Raw genomic sequence first — 21,743 nt, 5'->3', positions numbered from 1 at the left:
ATCATCAATAGAATCTTTTACTTTCAATGAAAAAAAAACAAAATGTTTTCCATTCTATCACCTATGTGTGTGTGTGAATGTTTTTTATTCAACAACAAACATTTCAGCCAAAAAAAATGTACAGCCAGATTAATTATGGACAGCCAAAGAAACGAATAGGAAAAAATGATCGTTGATCACGTAATCTTTCGTGATGCATTTTCCAGCCACCACCACCATCATCAACAACAACAAACGACAAACAAACGCAGCTTGGACAAACCGATTATGAAAAACGAAAGCAGCAGCAGCAGTGAGTGCAAAAAAATATCACACATTCAATTCAATAAAGTGAAATCATCATGATGAACGACGAGCACGCATGTTACCATCATCAACGACAATGTAAAATGTTTTTTTTTGCATAAAAGTTCACACCTTATTTTTTCTATATTTATCATCATCATCAGAATCGAAGAATATCATCATCAAGATCAAAACCTGGTTCCTGTTTCAATGGTTTTTCAGTTTGTTTGTTTGTTTGCTATTGAGAAAATTCAATTCAAAATTTTCAATATTGAAAGTTGAATGTTTTTTCTGTTTTCTAATCTAAAAAATCTTTCCCGAAGAAGAAAAAATCTATACAAAATTCGGCAGCAACATTGTTGACAACAACAACTAAAGAACCATTGAAAAGAAAAGCTTCGATTTCTGAGAATGATGTGTGTGTAAAAGGTATGTGTTTCAATTTTCATTTTTCATCATCACTATCATCGTTGTTGTCGAAAAATGATGATGGATTGCAATGGCAGGATTAAAGTATATTAGTTTTCATTTTGTTCAAGCAAGAGTGAGCCAAATAAATCATTTCGAAAGAAGAAGAAGAAGAAAAACAACCGACTTGTAAACAACACTCAATGTATTTCATTTACAAACACTGATAATCAACAACAACAAAAAAAAAGGTTAATTTCAGGTTGGGAAATGAAAAATGAATGAATGAAAAACATTTCAGGTGATGACAAAGGTAATTGCCAAAAAAATATAAATCAAATTTTTCATTTCATATTTTGACATGTCATATATGAAAAGATCACAGGAAAAAATGAGTAAAGGAAACTTTTCATCATCAATATAGCGTATCTCAAACAACAACAAAATCTTATTTTTTCTTTTGATTTTGGTTATCATCAAACATTTATCATTGATTGAAATACAATATTGTTACGATTGGAAACACAAGATATGTTTTTGTTCATGTTTCATGTTTTGATGTTTCATTCATTCAATCATTCATTTTTTGTTTTCACCCAGAAATTCGGAAGCCAAAAAATGTGAAGAAGAAAAGCAATTTTGAAAATTAATTTTTTTTTCTCGTTCGAATCCAAACATACCAAACATATCGAAAACTTGATACAAGGTAAATGTAATTAGTTTTTTCTCTACATTTCCCATCACTATTGTCAAATCAATTAGAGCAAATTGATCATCAAGATTGTCTTTTTTCTCGAAGGTTTTAAATATCCAAAAATTTGAAATCATTCGAGTTTCGAAAAGAATTTTTCTCTCTCTTGCTTATTTTTCCCCAGAAATCAAGTGATAAACAATTAATCAAATGGACATTAAGATCTATCTTTAGTTGACAACAGCGGTTTTCTTGTTTTCTCTTTTGCTTGCTATAGCTTGGTTGATATATTGATTTATCCGATTTTCATTTGTTGTTGTCGCCAATTATTCAAGTGCTTTGACCAAGAATGTGAATATATCCTTTTTTTTTCTCTTTTTCCGAGAAAAGAACTTGATAAATAGAAAAATTATAACAAGTTTTTGTTTGAAGTATTTAGTTACTGTGATTTTTCAACAACAACCAAAAAAACCAACAAACAAACAAAACGGAAGAATATAAAGACAAATATCAGTTAGATCAACAGAGAAAATCACACTGGAAGATAACCAACGTTGATTAACATTACCAGCCATAAAATGATATTGATAATGTTGTGTGGATGCTGTTTGGGTATAATACCAAACGTAGTATTAACAGAACTCGAAACATTCAAACAGCCAACAAGATTGATGATTTGTCATTTGGATTGATGATGGCAATGTGAATGTGTGATACAGTAAACCAACAAAATCGAGATCGAGAATAGATAGAGGAAAGCAAAGCAACAAAAAATATCAACTACAAAGTCTTTTTTTGTTGTAGAGAGATGTATGTTTTTTGTTTTTTCGGTTGTTTTTGAAACAGAAAACAAAACAAAAAACTTTCAATATTAAGTCTCTAGAATCTAGAGTCTAGATTGAAACAGATGTTTTTTTTTGTTGTTGTTGTTGTTGGTTATTGTTGTTGTTGTTGTTGCTATATCAATTTCAACAACAACAACAATTTCGGGATCTATGTATGTGACTTGCTGATTAATCGGTCGTTTTGAATAGCGAGAGAGAGAGAGAGAGAGAGAGAGAGAGAGAGAGAGAGAGAGAATGGGAAAAAATCTTTGTCGAATTAATCAATTTGTCAATGAGAGAATCGTTCATTGATTGTAATCAATAGAAAATACGCGGCTACCAAAATGATGATAATAGAAGCGTTTCAACAAAAGAAAATAATGATCAACAGTGAAAAAAATTAATAAAAATTAACAGCTTCTCAGTTTGTTCATTGGGGGATCAAAGATCAATTCATTTCGAAAAAAATATAATAATGATGATTATGATGATAATAATCATTCGAATCACACACACACACACGAATTAATGGAAAGGCATTTTTTTTTGGCACGTGCTATGAAAACAAATTGCAGAAATACCCGAACGACTGAAAAATAACTACATTGGGATAACCATATTGCAATTGAAACATTCAGTGATTCGACAAGAATTGAGACAGAAAAAAAATTGCTGATAATGATGATCAATATTTCTCTCAATCAGGCCTTTTTTGTTTCTGCTTCTTGTTTCTGTTTTTCTGGTCACATAAAAATCATTAGACATCAATAGGATGTGATTTTTTTTTGTTCAAAAATCATCATTATTATTATTATTGATTTGTGCTTGTCGATTATTATTATTGCACAAGGCACAGGAATTTATTTGAAAATAGCACTTGACTGAAAACCAAAATGAAAAACTGAATGACAAAAATTTATTTACCAAAATGATTATAGTATTCAATCAAATCAAATCGAATCGAGAGAAATTTGATTTTCATTTTTTCAAAATTTTCTTCAAAAATGTTTCGCGCATTCATGATTCTGAATTTGATCAACTTCTTTGTTGATCTAAAAAACATACACACACCGAAAGAAAATCCAAAATACAAACATTTACTGACTGAACAAACATTGACAACAAAAAAAAAAAAAAAAAAAAAAATGGATCGAAACCAATCTCGATTCGAAGAAAAATCGAAGAAAAGAAAAGAAAAACTGGACGACAACCAAACAAAAAACAATTTGTTGATTAAATCGAGCAGAAGAAGCAAACAAACAGGAATGGTTTTTCTTTTTTCTTTTTCTTTCGCTTGCTTTCTCATCATCATCATCATGATCAAAGTTGTCCAAGATGATGATGATGATGATAAGGAAATTTAAGCTAAATAACAAACAAGGATGATAATGGTAAAATTGAATTTTGTTCGTTTTATCGTTATCGTCTCGATATCAGATTCGATCCGATCAAATCAAAGTTTCTTCGTTGTTGTTGTTGTCATCATTCATTAAATTCGATTTGGTCATTTGGTTAATAACCAAGCAAGTAAGTAAAGTAGTATCCCAAACGAACGAAAAAAAAACATTAACCCAACATTGATGGCTATCATTGTTTTTTTCTCCTTTTCTTTCTTTCCTAAACATCCATTGTATTTTTTGTTGTTTTTTCACTAGCAAAACAAACGGGAAAAAGAAAAATAGCCATTCTTTTGTTTTCAAAACTGAATTTCGGCTTCTTTTGTTGGTTGGCGATTGGATTCAGGCGTTTGTTTCAGTTTCGGTTAAGTCAATCAACAAAATCAAAAACCAGTCAATTTTAAAAATCATACGATCCATTCGCACAGGATAAATAACGAACAAAAGTTAATTGAAAAATATTATGAAAATCGAGCCTATAGTTGAGAAATATTTTCATTTGAGAAAGTTTGAAATCCTACACAATTCTCTACACAGCGAATTCGGCAGCTGTTTTTAGTTCCTGTTTTTTTTCTGGGTAATCTTTCATTTTTTTGCATCGTTTCAACATCAAAGAATGTGTCATTGTCTACCACCACCACCACCACTGTGTGTATCTGTTTGTTTGATGATAATCCAATTATTTTTCTGTTTAGTTTTTCACAATGTGATCATCATTATTTTCAATCATTTTCCAATGAATAATGATGATCATCATCATGGTTTTATACAACAGAAAGAAACGATTGCGTGATAGTCAAACAATCAATGTCGAGGATGATGATGATGATGCGACAAGGACATTCAGTCCGGTCAGTGTGTAATGAATGATTTTCTCTCTGGTCAGTATCATCATTGTTTGATTGTGTAAATCAAACCAAAAAACAAACGGAGAGAGATTGAGAAAGGTCGCATCAAATAAGACATCAAATTAAATTGAATTTTTTTCTTTCGAAACGAATCGATTCATTCGATCATTATCATCATCATGAATTTCGTGATGTAAACAAAAACAAAAATGACAATAAAAAACTAGACGAAGAAGAAGAAATTCTGGAAAATTGAATTTTCTTTTTTTATTGAATTAAGAACGAATTGGAAAAAAATGCTTCTGGTTTTTCCAGCCAGGTCAAGGTATTCAAACAACTGGACACACATGTTGTTTACACAAGAAAATGATCAGGATACATTCATGTGAGCCGGATTTTGAAAAACCCTGATAATCACATAGATATTTTTCTTCACAGTGGATTTGTCATTTCAATTTGTCATCATCATCATAGGTAAATTGTTTGTTTGTTTTTTGTTATAATTTTCGATGGTTGTAATGGTAATGATAACCGGCAATCATTTTCATCATAATTTTATTCATATTATGCATCACGCATCACGAATACAATAGAAAATTTCAATGGCAATATCCTGGCTGAATGAATGATTCAATGAATAAATTCTCCTGAGAAATCCTTCTATGCAATGAAAAAAAAACATTGAATGAATCAATCTGCTTTGAAGTAATTAACCAAAGAAAACAAAAATTATGAATAATGATGAGAAAGGTGTATACTTTATACTTTTTGTTTGATGTTCGTGTCCAGATTTCATTATGTATGTTTGTTTGTTTCTGTTTAGATGGGTAATAATAGACAACAACGACGAAAAAAATGACAATTTTTTTCGCCATTGAATAATGATTGACATGGATGATCGCCATGCTAATTTTTAAAATCATTCATTCATCTCCATCATTCATTTATAAACTTGAATCTCTTGAAATTCTTCCTTCATTCGTTCAACTTATCAATCATAATTTGATAAGATTTTTTTTTTACATATAGTGTAATTATGTAATCATTTGTAGCACAGAAAATCAATCAAAAATCAACAACAAGACAAGGCAAGACAGATCGAAACGAATCAATGATTTAAACAATTATTTCATGATAAATAATCATTAAGATCAATGGTTAACCACTACCATGATTGATTGATTGACATTGACATTGATCGATTTGATTTTTATTTAGGATGGTTAATTGATTGATTGATTAGATCGGTTGTGAAGGATTAACTCAACAACAACAACAGAATATTCTTGTTTTGGGTTTGGACAAGGAAAAATGTGTAATGAATTTTTTGGTCGATAAGATAATGATGTTGTATTAATTGAAAATTTTTTTGTGCAAATTTTGTGCATCAATCAATCGACCGAATATAATTGAATGAACGACAAATCAGCCAGCCATTTAGCTATGCGGAACATAACAACAACAGGAAAACAAGCTCCCAAAAAACACATTGACAAAATTTCATTATTTGGAAAAATAAATTCCAGAATTCCAGATGTGCAAAACACACACACACACAGTTGAAATATTTGCAATGTTTTACATGTGAAAATCAATTTTTTTCTCCCATTTATTCACAATTTATTTGGATTACAAACATGACACACGGTTGTTGTTGGTTGTCGTCGTCGTTTTGTACATGAAAATTTGATGATAAAGTTTTGGTCTGTCCTTTGGAAATGTATGTAATAAGAATGAATTTCCAAATGAAAAATTTTCCACATCCTCCCCATTCATTCAAGCATTTATGGATCGATTCATACGAAATGAACATTTGTAAAAAGTAGATGAAAAATGTTCAAAAGAGCGAAAGAGAAATATTCAAAAATTCCGGATTATCATCATCATCATTCATTCACACTCAACTCTGACAAACAAACAGTGTCTGGATAAGTTTTTGGTGATGATAAAAAAAAATTTCTGGAACAGAGAAATTTGTCAATCATTTTTTTGTTTCCTGATAATAAGTTTTTCATTCTTTTTTGAGCAGATTAATCAAGACGAAAACAGCAACGAATATTCGCCTATTTAAGCCTATTTATTTCATAATATTTTTTCGCTTGTTTTAATTCTCGAAAATTGATCGCTTTTTCCCTGTGAATAATAATAATAATCCTGCACAATACAAGAATGAGGAACGTTATATGTGAATGATGAACGTTATGTAATATTATCTCGAAATAGAGATCGATAATAAGGAGGGGTATCCATTTTGTTTCGCTGTGTTTCAACATGACCAGAGGCCATATAATTTTTCAACAAAAAAAAACATAAATAAACCATCTGGTTCAGGAGGAAAAACAAAGTTGCAATGTGACTCATCTTGGTTATCAAATTGAACGCAGACTTTCAAAATTTGGATTTTTTTTTCGTGTAGCGGGGGTGTAAATCGATTCTTTCTCGTACAGAGACCGAAATAGACACACACACACACACATAGACAGATTAGATAGATTAGATAGATTTTTCAGACATGAAAATGGTGGAGATTTTTATCGTACAACAAAAAACGGAATCAATAAACGAAACACGATTTTACATAATGAAAAAAAACCGAAAAAAACAAAAATCCAAATCATCATCATTGGTGTGGTCCACATAATACTTTTTGGGTGAAAATAGGTGGAAAAAAAAGAACCGGCTATAGCCAACATTGTTATGGATATGTTTTAAAATCAAATGTCAAAAATTGAAATTTTGTTGCTTCAAGGCATATTCTTTCTCAAAGTAAAGCAATCAAATAAGTTCTCTTCTCATCATCATCATCCTCATTATTTCCAGAATTTGTTTTTTATATCGTTTCGATCGTTATTGCTCGTTATTGCTGCTGCTGTTCGAAAGTCGGCATTCATGCAATCATTTCTTTTTTTTGTTGATGATAATGAACCATCAGATCAACCAAAAACAAACGATCAGAGATCAATAAGAAATTGAATAACCAAGGATAGCCAGCCACTCATCTATCAATCGAGCGAAATATGTTTTTTTTTGTTGTTGAACAAAATACATAATTTGTATAAAAAAACTAATCATAACATGATGATAATGATGATCATGATGATCAAACTGATCATTGAACTAACCTAACCTAACTTGAATGAAAATGATGATGATTAGTTGTCTAAAATCTGAACAAAAATACTTTTTACGTTTGAATTTTTGTGAGAAAGACGAAGAAATTCTTTTCATTTTATTTTAAAATATGAATTTCAATTGTCCAAAACATTGAAAACATCCAATGTTTTCAATGTTTGTTTGTGATGAATGTTTGTGTGTGACACCTGTGTTACCTGTGATAGGGCTGTGTTTATATATAGTTAAGGCTTATTCCATAAATCAAATGTAATGTCTGTGTGAGTGTTGTATGCTCGGTTGTAACATATCAAATTTCACGAACGAATAATGAAAAGAAAAAATTTGTTCCGACCATTGTTTTTCGCATCTAGTTAAAGGGGAGAAAAAAAACTTCACGAACAACAACAATGAACCATTATAAATCAGACATATGATACACACAGCATAGCACAAGGATTTTAATAATTAATAAATTCAGTAAAAAAAAGTTGAATGAATCCTTTTTTGAAAGGCAACTAGAAGAAGACAAGTTGGATAGAAAAAACGTGTGTAATAGATTGATTGACTGATGTTGTTTCGGTGAGGAATTTTTTTGTTTTTCCTATACGATAAAACAATGGACTATTTTTTTCAAGTTTGGCTTTCCTGAATATAAAATTTCATCAATGATGATGTTTGGTAATTAATTAGCATTTTTTATCCATATTCAAAAAGTAGGCGGACAGTGTGTTTGGTCAGAAATGTTTTCCTTAAAATATTCTTGAGAATTTTGTTAAAAACAAGTTTAACTTTTAACCAAACATATTTTTTTGGCGCAAAGATTTACGATCATCGATTTTCAAAGTGTTTTTGAAACAAAATCAATGGATTCTCTTTTTCCTATTTTTCAGTGACCTTTAGCAAAACCGACATGATATATATGTACACTCAAAACGAAATTGATAATAAATTATGACACAAACACAGAAACACAAACACACAGAAAAACACATTGACAAAGATTTGTTGTATGTGTGTAACCAGGATTTATTTTTCTATTTTCAATTCCATTCGATGAACCCATAAATATTTCTTCTTCTTTTTCTTGATATACAGGGTGCCTAGCCTACCATCAAGATGATCATAAAAAAATGATGATGTTCAATAGCTACTAATTAATAGATTTTTTTTCGTTTTTCGTTTTTCAAAAAACATTGTCTACATTATGAATGCCCTGAAATCAATAATGAACTAATTATTGATAGCCCATATCAAAGATCATTAATATTCGAAACGAAAAAAAAACAACAAAATTGGCAACAGAGAAACGCAGATACCGAAAGATTAATATTCAGGTTTTTTTGGACAAAGAGAGGGAGAAGTAAAAAGTAAAGCAAAAAAGCAAAAAAAAACTTTCATTTCTTACACCGAGGTAAATTCATTATCATCAAGGTAAGTTTTTTTTTGAAAAAAATTTTACTTTAAAAAACTTTCCAAAAAAAAACCTACACACAAACAAGCAGGTAGACCGGATCATTATCACGAAAATTCAGGTGAATTTTAAACCAAAAAATAACAATAGAACATTGACTTTATGATTTTTTTTGATTGTGTTTTTTTCTTCATTAATTAATTATTAATTGTTTTGCAATTAATCATCAAGTATTTTTTTTTGGCCAGGTAAAACTCACGAACAGGACCTTTTGTATAAAGCAATAACAACCACCTTATTAACAAAGGAAAATCAGGCAATCTTGAAAAAGAAATTTTTCAAAAAAATTGAGAACAGAAAACACCCTATATTTTTTTAAAATTTTGTTAATTTTAGAAACAAAAATTCAAAATGGAAAAGTTTGAATCATCATCATTATTCATATATACTGTTGATGTCAACAGATTTTTTCAAGTAATGTTGTTCTTGGTTGGTTGTTGGATTAAATTACAACAAAAAAAAACTTTCCAGAGATAAATCCTGTCGAATATGATGATGATGATGATAACATATTGTGTGTGTGCATGAGAAGAAAAAGGTGGTGGTGGTGGGATGCAAACGAAAAGATGCCATATTTTTTTCTGTCTGCCTAATCTAAAAGAATCTATTTTCATTATCAAAAATGAAATTCAATACCCGGTTTTCTCGTTTGTTTGTTGGTCTGATAAATGCACATTCATCAGGAATTTTGTTTTTTAGATATTCTCGCTTTTGCACCGAAATGTTTGCTTTTGCACACAAAGAAATTCAATCACAGAATTCTATAGTTGAGGGTAAAAAAAGAAACGATGGCAGCCAAAAATCATTGAAACTAAAGATAAATATTTTTCCTTGTTTGTTTGTCGATGATATCATCATCATCATCATTACCAAATGTCATCAACATCATTATCATGTAGCAAATAACGATTAGCGACGAGACAATCACAATGATTTTTCCAATGAAAAAAAATTCTACATTCATTCGAGAATCGAGAATCGAATGAATGACCTCGATTCTCGATACACTCGATTCAGGAATTGTATCCAACATTTCCGGTATTTCATGTGAGAGAGAGATACAAACCCTGAATGAAATTTGAAACTTTTCTCCGAAACTTTCAAGGGAAAAAAACGAAAAAGGGTCCTATTTCAACAACAATGGATAGATTGTGAATTTTTCTACAGTCAGTTTCAAATGTATCCAATTAAAAATAAAAATGAAGAAAAAATTCATAAAACGGAAAAAGGAAATAAAAAAAAACAGAAAAAAACTATATGCAACTGTTTGGGTCAAAATAGAATTCAATTTTTTCGACCTCGACTTTTGATCATTAGCATGACAGTTTTTTTCTTCATCATTATTATCGCCAATGACAACTGTGTGTGTTTGTGTCAGATTTTCATCCAAATTAATTGGAATCATTCAGGAATTCATAGGACACACACAGAAAGCTTACGAAATGAATCCAAGAATCAGGAATTAATTTTGAAAACAACAAAACAACAACAAACCAATAGCCATTGGCTCATCAATAAATTGGCAGAATGAAAATATTGCAAACGAAACAATCCTGAAAATAAAAATGACAGCTTCTTTATCGCAATTGCACAATTCATTGTCAATTTTGAAATGAACCAACAGCAGCAGCAGCAGAAGAAAAAGACAAAAATTTACATTTTACATTTGATCATGTCACCTGTCGTGTTTTCTATTTTCAAAGATCCAGAACCAAAACGAAATCATCATTATTTAGCCTTAAAAAAACAGAGACATGACTAAATTCTGACAGAATCTTGTTTCTTCTCAATGCATAGTGTGATGGTGTTGAATTCAGAAAACCAAAAAAGTTTTCAGAATCAACCAAAAAAAAAAAAAAAAATCCGTTATAAATGTTGTGACAAATTATCAGTTTTTTTTGGCCATTTAACAACAAATCGACAAATCAAAGCAAAACTTTCTAAACACTATTTCCACCCAGAAAAAAATCACAAACTTTAGTCGAAATAGAAGAAACAATTAATTAAACACAGCAATAATGATGGCAGCAGTAAAGGTCCCATTACACGAGCGCAATTGCCGCTGAGGCGGCCAGCATAAATTGTGTTGAGGCCGTCTGCAGAAAAAAAGTTCCTATGTTTTTGCTGTGCCTCAGCTCGAATGAGTTTTTTCATCGACCGCCACAGCCAAGTAGGCCTGTGTCGATCACAAAAAAGTTGAGATTTTGGGAAGTTTTCGGAAAAGTTGCATAAAAAACAAGAAAAAGTTTTTACGAAATATATAATGTTTATTTTTTTAAGCAATTCAAATTAATTTTTTGAATTGTTTCCACCGATTCTTATATATTTTCAATTGATAATGGATTATTATTTATTTATTTTCAATTGATAATGGATTATTATTTATTTATTTTCAATTGATAATGGATTATTATTTATTTATTTTCAATTGATAATGGATTATTATTTATTTATTTTCAATTGATAATGGATATTTCGAAGATTATCTTTGGCACAGAAGATATTGGTCGATGATGCGAATTCGAAAATATCTCTTTCGATTAACAAACCATCTATTGTACCAAATTCTTTTCTTTTTTCAAGAGGATGATAACAAAATCAGTCCAAAAAGCACCATAACTTCTTCCAATTCTTCGTTCTTCACAATCCATCAAGAACTGTGATGTGAAGATAAAACGAACGAACGAGATAAACATAACGAAAACAAATTAGCAATCATAATTTAAGTTTTTTTTTATAATTAGAATGAATAAAAATACCTTTTTTATAAATAAATTATTATACCTTATTAAACAACGAATAAAGAACAAACGGAAACCAAAAATAAACAGAAAGATAAATTTGAAAACAATTCGAATGCTTTGCGTCAATTTTCCGTTCATTAACATTACGACGAAACAAGAAATTATTATTCTTCAATTCAATTCAATTCAATTATTGAAAAGACGCTTATCCGAGATTTCGGATATTTACGTCGAATAAAAAAGTTTAAAAAAGATTAATTTTAATAATCCATCATCAAGAACTGTGAAGCGTTGATAAAACGAACGAACGAGATAAACAGAACGAAAACAGAACCAAAATTATAATTGAAGTTTTTTTTTTAATTTGAATAAATACATTTATCTATACCAAGGCAACACACACATTAATTGTAAATTTTAAAATTAATTTTTTGTAACTTTTTTATTCGACGTGAATATCCGAAATCTCGGATAAACGTCTTTTCAATAAATTGAATTGAATTGAATCAATTTGAATAAATAAAAATACCTTTTTATAGAGAAATTAATTATTATACCTTATTAAACAACGAATAAAGAACAAACGGAAATCAAAAATAAATCAAAATAAACAGAAAGATAAATTTGAAAACAATTTGAATGCTTTGCGTCAATTTTCCGTTCATTAACATTACGACGAAACAAGAAATTATTATTCTTGGTGTCGCAACGAAGAACGATCTCAACAACAACATTTGACCGTGTAATAGCTCGAATGAGACCGACCGATGAGGCCATCTCGCTCCGCCCACATCTCAAGTAAAATCTCTGAGGCAATTGCGCTCGTGTAATGGGACCTTAAGTAAGTGATGAAAAGAAAAAAAGTTTTTTTTCAATTTCAATTTTTAATACCAAAACAGAATCAATTTTGGCTCGATATACAATTTGTCAAATGTCAAATGTTTTTGGTTTAGTTTGGTTATTGCTTTCGGATTTTTTTAAAATTTGTTTTTTATTTGGTTGAAAAAACAAACAAACCAATTAAGTGAATACAGGTAGCACAAGAAGAAGTGAAGACATGAGAAAGTGAGAGACAGAGAAAGAGAGAAAAAAGATTCCAGGTTTGTTTGACTGATAAGCCTGTGTGTATTCAATGAAATTTAAATGAATTAAAAAAAGAAAAACTTTTGAAAAATGAACACCTAGATTATTGTTAAGATAATGATTTTCGTTCGTTCGTTCGTTCGTTCGTTCGTTTTTCAAATAAAAGATAATCTATTCAGAGCTGCATATGGTTTTTTTGGTTTGGTCGGTCGGCTGGAGGGTTAATAATCATCATTATAATAATGAAATAATGTCTCTATTTGGTCGGTCGACGTATCAGATCTTTCTTGAAAGATTTAGACGATAAAATCGACAAAAACAGAAAGCAAACAACGTTTTTTTTCTGGAAAAAAAAGTTGAAAATTTGGTTACAAATTAAAATGTTGTTGTCAGCCGAAGCAGTCAGAACATGAAATTTTTTCGCAACCAAAAAATCTTTGAAGAAGAAAAAAAAATCGATTCCTGTGCAAAAATATCCATCCATGTTTCATACAAAAAGAAAATCTCATCATCAAATGACGATGATTAATTGATTGTATTTGGGTACAAACAAAACTGGCTCGTTTCAAATTCACATTTACAAAGGATGGTTACCGGATCGGTAATCAATGATGAAATGTAATACTACCAAAGATGGTAATCGATATTACGACCATCATCATGATGATGAAAACTTTTTCATCAGCATCGCTGAAAAAAAATCGATTGTTTCTATCGATTGTTGCTGTAATGATTATTATTTGGATAAAAAAAAATTAATAAATAATCCTTATTTGGGCAAAAAGATAACTGAATCGATTATTAATAAAAAACTAATGAAAATATCGATGATTATTACTGAACTATTTCCATTAGCATTTTTTTTTTTTTTTTTGAAAAAAGACTACCTATATATTGGATATTGATTTTACAAAAAAAATGAATAAAATCAATGTATCGATCTTATTGAATATTGGGTTAATTTTGAATTTTTTTTTTTTTTTGGAGGGGGGGGGAATTTTGAATTTTAAATTAACTTGAAAAATAGATTCTTGGAAAGAAGGAAAAAAAGAAGAATCTTCTCTTGTGAAAAGTGTTTTCTTTTTTGGGATTTTTTCGTTGGTTGAAAAGAAAAATTGCACAACCGATAAGCTTAAATTGAATTCAAATTGAGTAAAGTAAACGTCGACGATGATGAAAATCACTTTTTATCGTCGGCAAGTAGTAGATAAACGGGTTATTCAAGAAGTAAAAGAAGAAAATAGTCGACTAAAAGAGTGATTGAAAATGTCACCTGTGTGTGTGTGTGTGTTTAAGTTTATCACCGGAGATTATCATTAACATAAAACTAATTTTTTTTTTCTTTTTCACAAATTTGTCAAGATAAAAATCACTTAAAACGAATGATTGTCAAAATGATGATGGTCGTCATTTTGTCAAAAGAGCCATCCAGATATGACATGCAATTTTTTTTTCTTAATTCGAAAAATGATTTTTATCAACATGGACACTTTTTTTTATTGATGACAAGTGACAAGTGCAAAAATGAAAATTGACAAGTAAAATTTCCCGAAAAACATCATCAACAAGATGATGCGGAATGATGCGTTTTTTATCGATTTGAATTTGGTTGTTGTTGTTGTTCGGGATGTTTTTTTTTCAAAAATCACCAAGCTCATTTAGGCTTTTTGAGATCCGATCATCATTATTATTTAAATTTCATCTTTTGATTTGGGAAAAATAATGAATGGAAAAGTTGGTCTATTTTTCGGGAAATTTTCCCTGCTATTTGCACACAACACACACACGCATGGATGTCAGTGAAGTGAGTGGAAAAGGCAAAAGAGAAATTGTATTGAAATTGATCAACGATGCGTATGATGCAATAGTGAATGAATGAAAGATGTGAACAATGAGATGCTTCACTGAAACACACACAAACTAACTGAATCTTGAAACAAGCAATCAAATCAGTTCATTTTTTTTTCTCTCGATTCAATTCATTGTCATCAAATTCAATGAATAAATTTAAAAAAATTTGAATAATTTTTTCGTAACTGCATCCTACTTTTGAATGAAATTGAATCTTTTTTTTCAAAAAACTCTAATTTCTAAATTTTCTACATCCCTTTTTGATTGGAATGAGAGGGAAAAAAGCGCGCCAACACACAATTTAAAATATGATGATGATCATGACACACGACCTAATCAATTTCACGACTAAAACATCCATCGATTCATTCGAGAATCGATTTTTTTGTTCGATAATTTCTGTTGGTAAATATAACCCAGTTAACCCGCCATTCTCTACATTCACACCATCCAGTTGGAAGAAGAAGAAAAAACTGATGATTCTTTACAGATTTTTCTTCAAGTGTGTGTTTGTTTTTTGATTATTTTCATAGAATTAAGCCCCAAGGCAAGTAAAAATAGATCCTCTATGACATAGAGTCTATGTGTCTGTGTGTGGTTTATTGATGACAGCTATTTCTACCCAGCTAAAAGTTTGTTTCTAAAGAATTTTTATTTGAAATTTTTTTTGCACCCAACCAAAAGAAAAAACTATTCAAGCGCAAATCTAATCATAATAATGATGATGATGATGATAAAATCAATTAAAAAAGAGGCTTAATGTAGCTTAGATAATGTAACGTTTCATTTAACACGTTTCATACCCGTTTTAAACATCCTAAAAATAAAATCAACCCCATCGAGACCTTTGAACCATTAATATGGGAAAAAAACGACGGTTGATTTTTATTTAAACGTTTTTTTACAATTTTTTCGAAATGAAACTTATAAAGGAGGATTACATTATGTTGCTGGGGAAGATTACAAGGCGCACGTCGTTTTCCATTTTGTAAAACAGTAAAAAAAATTTAATTTAAATTTAAAATTAATTTCCCCCCCTCCAAAAAAATAAAAAAATCCACCATAATGCTGCTGTCTAAATCATCTGGCACACTCACCAGAAATCAATATTTGGCCTTTTGTAATATCCCAGGCATAATAATCAGATATTCATAACCAACCGTTTTTTTTTCTCGGGTATTAAAAGGACCGAACTGGGAAATAAAAAAGGTTCCAGTGTGTGAGTCATCATTATGGTCCAACAAAAAATTGATTCATTTTAAAAAAATTCATAAATGTCCCGATTGGAAAATAATAATAAAAATTTTTTTTAATGAAACTTGAAAATCCTTCGACAATTCGCTTGTCACCAAGAAAAAACAAAACGAAATCATTTTGAATCAGAAAAAAATTCTGGTCTGGTATTCTGGTCTTGTCGGCAAAGAATCCAATTTTTCCTCGGCCACGATCAACCAAAAAAATCCATTCACCAGAAAAGTTGATCACGCACGTATGCATTCATTCATTCATTCATTCAGTTAATTCAGAATTTGGCATGAATCTTCATGAAACATTTCAAGACTTTTTTGCTGTTGTTGATATTCTTCTTTTTTATGAATAACTAAGAATCCAATCAGTAAAGAGAAAAGCGAAAAACAACAACAAAATTGTTATGACAAAATTGTTAGTTTTGTTTTCTTTTTCGATGAATCGATTTCAAAAGAATCGATTAATTCATTAGAAAAACAAAAACTTTTCAACAGAAATTCATTGAAAAAAATACAATTTTTTTCAACTGTCATTCGGTTGGCTGGTTTTTCAAGTTGATAATAGATTATTTGACCACACTGAATTCTGGAAAATCATTTTTCGTCGTTTAGTTTTTCTCTCTGATTGAAAAAAATGATGAAATCAATCTCTGCACAATCAATGAACCATTTTCATTCAACTAAACCGAAAAGGAAAAGAAAATCCATTCAATACAATCATCGGACGAGCAAATCAGTCAACCAATCGATTGATCGACAACAAAAATAAGCCAAGAAATCTCAGAATAAGAAACAAATTCAATAAAGAGAGACATCATCATCATTATTATCTGTTTTTTTTTGGGTATGTCAAACAACAAAATATATAACAAAATACGCCTATTTACACTCAATACACTCCAAAATAATTCAATTAAATTACATTATTCATTATAGATTATCATCATCATCATTGGGTTGGGTGTGTTTTGCCGTCGTCGATATTGATATTTTGTTTTTTTTTCATTAAATTAATAAAGAAATAATGAAAACAAAAATGACGAAAACAAACGAAAACACAGAATATATGAATGGGAAAATATGTCGATATAGCAATGATGTCGAGGTTGAATGAATTTTGGTTTCTCATTGTTTGAATGAAATGCAATAATGAAATATGGGTAGAGAGAAAGAAACATTTAGCGTTCATAAATAAATATGAAATGGTTGAGTAGATATAGATGGATAGATTTCATTATCACCAAAATGAAATATGGTGGCCAGGGGGTTAATGTTATGATGATGACAAAATCTCCACCCTTACATGATAATGATGTTCATTTTTCTATTGTTTTCGATTCGGAAAAAAATCTCTGGAGAAAATCTTTGTCTCTAGAAGAAGAAGAAGAAGGATATAGAAGATCTTAATATCATCATCATCAAGGTTAAAATGTCATCGACATTTTCGGATGAAAGAAAAAAAAATTAAAACAAAAAAAAACAAACCGCAATCGATGATCAAGATTAAAACAAACAAACAAAATTCTTTCCTATTTGAATGACTATTTTGATCCTGGTAACCAAAAAAAAAAAGGTGAAAAGTTTTTTTTTTGTTTTCTCGTTGTTTATTGCTTTAATTGAATAATTCCTGAATTCGGCCTTTGGTATGAGGTTAATATAGCTTGTTTTTTCAACTAAATCATGATGCCTGAGATTATTTGTTTACGCTATTTCAACATCATCGTCATAAACAATCAGACAGAAAAACAGACCGACCAAACAATCAAAAAAAATTTGTTCGGCAAAGTGATTTGACATGTATGACAGGTAAGTAAATAAATAAACAAAAAAAACCGAGCAATCAAACAACCAAAAGGTTCAGTTTTGCAGTTTGATAATGGCTAACGAAAAAAAATATTAATTGCATCAAACAAACAAACAACGAACGAACGAAACGATGAAAATCAAAATAAAATCACGAACGACGGCTATTTAAACAGCAAAAAAAAACAAACAAGGTGGAAAAAAAAGGATTCTACTGAGATGTGAAAAGTGATGTGAAATGAAAAGCCGAATTGAAAAACAAAAAAAGAAATTTTTCACGTTTTTCATCACTTGATTTAACGAAAAGCCAATTTAAATTTTTTGTTTTTGTTTTTTGAATTTTTTTTTGCTTTTCAGCCAATCCTATCCAGCCCTGTTTTTCTTCTTCTTCGGATTGACAACAACAGTGGTTTTTCAGGGAAACTTTACGGGGAAAAAAATAACCAAACCTTGATGAATTTTTCGGAAAGTTTTTTTTTGGTTTAATTGAAAAACAAAACAAAAAATATTCAACCGATCGATGAATGATTGACAAACCAAACCAAACCAAGAACTTCCAAACATTGAAAGTCGAAATCAAACAAGCAGAAAGCAGAGCAAAGAGAATGATAAACAAAAAACATTTCCGAATGAAATTTGTTTGTTTGTTTGATATCAATGTAATAAAAAATCAAAAAGCAAAATGAACAAACAAAACAAAAAAATGAAAATGTCGCCATAGGAAATTCATTGGAAAACCGTAAAAAAAACAAAATAGAAAACATCCAACCAAACTAAACAAAACAGCCAAACAAACAATATTTTTGTTTGAAAGTAAAAAAGAGAGATTGACGATGTTGATGATGATGATTAATGTAAATAAATCGAATGAATGATGCTAATAAAAAAAATGAAACGATGATGAAATTTCAGCATTATGCAACATTATTATCAATGTTTTTATTGAGGATAATTATTGATGATGATTGGAGATAATCAAAAATCAAATCGATTTCTGATTATTATTATGAACTGTATTTTGACAACAATATTCATCATTAATGTTTATTAGAAAAAACATTCAATTCAATCGATCAATTTGATCAATTTGAATGGAAAAAAATCCAAATTTGGAAAGTAATTAGTGGAAAAAGTAGTTAAAACAAACAAAAACAAAAAACAAAACAAAGCGAAACTTGATGCAAATTTAGTTCAAATTTCTTTTCTGTTTTTTATTAGCGGTAGATGTTGATCCAGTGATAAATGTTTTATGTGTGTTGGTGGTGGTTGTTATGTAAAAAACAAATTTTACTAAGAGTTTTGCCTGTTATCACCGTTGAAAAACAAGCTAAAAAAACAGACTTTAAGTGTGTAGGTAAAACTCTTCGAACAACAAACAAGCAAATAAAAAAAAATCGAGGTCATAAGGAATGTCTGGAATTTCGTCGTTTTCTTCAAACAAACAAAAATCCTACACAAAAAATCTTTTGATTAATGATTTTTCAATTGATATCATCAGCAAGATGGGTTTCACTAAGTAAGCGTATCAATCAATCAATCAATCAGTGAAAAGAAGGAACAAAGAATTTCGTTGTTGTTAACAACGTCGATTCTTTTTAACCCTGAATGAATGAATCGTGATGATTTAATAAAAAAAGATTTCATGATAAAATCTTATTTCTTTTTCTAAATTAAATTCTCGAAGAATTTTTTCATTTCTGGCTGTGACAAAAATTTTAAAATTACAAAAAATTTCAAGTCACGTTCGGTCAATGTACGAACCGGTGGGTAATTGAAGAAGAAGCAGCAGCCAAGAAGAAATTTCCGAAATGAAACTTTTTCATTTACTTTTGCTCGTTTTTCTTTGCTCTCTTCGTTGATAAAATGACTGAAAAGGGTTAAAAAAATAAATTTTGTCACCCGAAACAATCTGACTATGGCCATCATCAAAAATAGAAAAATTTATGATAATTTCATTCGATGTTTTATGCATCCTCACCAAAATAAAAGGTAAAGGTATTACTGAACGAAGCAAAAAAAAAACATTAAAAAACAAAATTCGCTGGTGGTCTTTGTTGTTTGGGGTTTTCAAGTTGGAAAACTTATTCAATTCAATCGATTAGATTTGAAAATAGAATTAGCCAACGATATCTGATCCGAGAATCATTGACAATGAGGATCTGTTGGTGTGAAAATAGCCAGAAAAAAAAGACAATGATGACCATGGTGATAATTCAATGAGAATTTCGGTGTGCAAAGTAAAATGTAAATTTTGAAATGGATAATTTAAACTCGATTGTCATCGTAACCATCATTATTGTCGTCGTCATCATCATCATTATCCTTGAATGAGAAATTTTCCAGAGAAATTTTTCGACAAACTTGTTGTTGAAACAATGATATGATGATAATCTTTTAATTTTTCACCAACAACAAAAACAACATTTTAAACAAATTTTTAAACTTTGAATTTTTCAATAATCATTGAAAAAAAATGATGAAAGAAAATGTCATCAACTTTGATATTCTTCATTTTTTTTTATTTAAAACATTAAAAATAAATATAAAAACAGGATTGGAAATTTTATTTTAAAGATTTTTTTTTTGTAATTTTGTTTGATGCGTATGTAACAAAAATTACAACAAAAATGAATATTCTTAATTTTTTTATAATTTTTATTGAATTTTTATCAATAATAATTGATGATTGTCAAGGACAATATTATCCAAATATTATTAAACATAATCCATTGACAAATTATTTTTTTTATAAAAATATTAAAAAATGTACAGGTCCATTTTGTCCAACACAAATGATGAATATACCAACAAGAATCTATTTTGTAACACAGATTCCATATTGGCAACCAACATTTCAGCCATTTACATTTATGCCGATCCAATATGTAACAACAGCAAAACCAACAACACCAACAACAACAACGATAACAACAACAACAGAAAAACCAACAACAACAACACCAACAACAACGACAACAACAGCAAACCCAACAACAACGACAACAACAACAACAGCAAAACCAACAACAACAACAACAATGAAGACAACAACAACAACAGCAAAATCAACAATAACAACAACAGCAAAACCAACAACAACAACAACAACAGCAAAATCAACAACAATGGCAGGATTAAAAACTGAACAACAAAAACCAATTATAATCAATATTTATAATATTATTAAATATGATGATTATTTAAAAACATTAAATGATAAAAATGTATCACATAAACCAAATAATAATAATAATGATAATAATCATAATTGGGTTGGTAATCATAATTCAAAAATATTTGATTGTATAGAAAAACAAAAATTTATGGTAAACAATATGACCGAACAACATTTAAATAATGAAAATATGCAGTACTTTGAATCAAGAACATTCCAAATTTGAATAAAATTAAATCATTTTTTTCTCGTTTTGTTTTAAAAATCTTTGTCAAAAGCCAGTAGCCATTTGAAAATGGGAGAAAAGAAAATCAAATCTTTCTTTTCCAATGAAAATCTCACCTTTTATCTTCATTAAAAAGTCATTAATCTTTTTCTTTCGAATGAAATGGATAATAAATTTCATATTTTGCATCCGAATAGGAAAAAAAAATAACACGCGCGAATCCAAAGCAGAAAAAATCAAATCAGATTCAACGATAAATAAATGTCGAACGAAAAAGAGATAAGATTTTTTATATATAATTAATTGAAATTTCATCACTTGCTTGCAGTGGTGGACATTCTTATCATTATCCACATCATATGAAATTTTAAGAAAAATTAATAAACATCCCCATTAAATGGATAGAGAAAAACATGAATATTCATCATGTCTTGTGGCCCGAAGAAAAAAGCAATTCAATCAACAAAAAACAGGTGTAAAATGGCAAACTATTGATGATAAATAAATTTGAATAAACATAAATCAAGAGAGAGAAATGAAATGAAATTTTCAAACAAATTTTCGTTCATCATCTGC

The 21,743-nt window shown here is 29.4% G+C and overlaps 1 protein-coding gene across 1 annotated transcript in view; it reads right to left on the bottom strand.

The window, feature by feature from the left end:
* Positions 1 to 21,743, bottom strand: part of LOC113798384 (uncharacterized) — a 50,002-nt gene that overhangs the window by 17,919 nt on the left and 10,340 nt on the right. The window lies entirely within an intron of this gene.

This window comes from Dermatophagoides pteronyssinus, unplaced genomic scaffold (genome assembly GCF_027571235.1).
Source record: "Dermatophagoides pteronyssinus isolate colony J.1.1.1.1 unplaced genomic scaffold, Derpt_VIB-CSIC_2022.12 sq0002, whole genome shotgun sequence".
In the NCBI taxonomy this organism is placed as follows: domain Eukaryota; kingdom Metazoa; phylum Arthropoda; class Arachnida; order Sarcoptiformes; family Pyroglyphidae; genus Dermatophagoides; species Dermatophagoides pteronyssinus.
The sequence above is the reverse complement of the archived record's forward strand: the minus strand, read 5'-3'. Positions and strand labels throughout refer to the sequence as shown.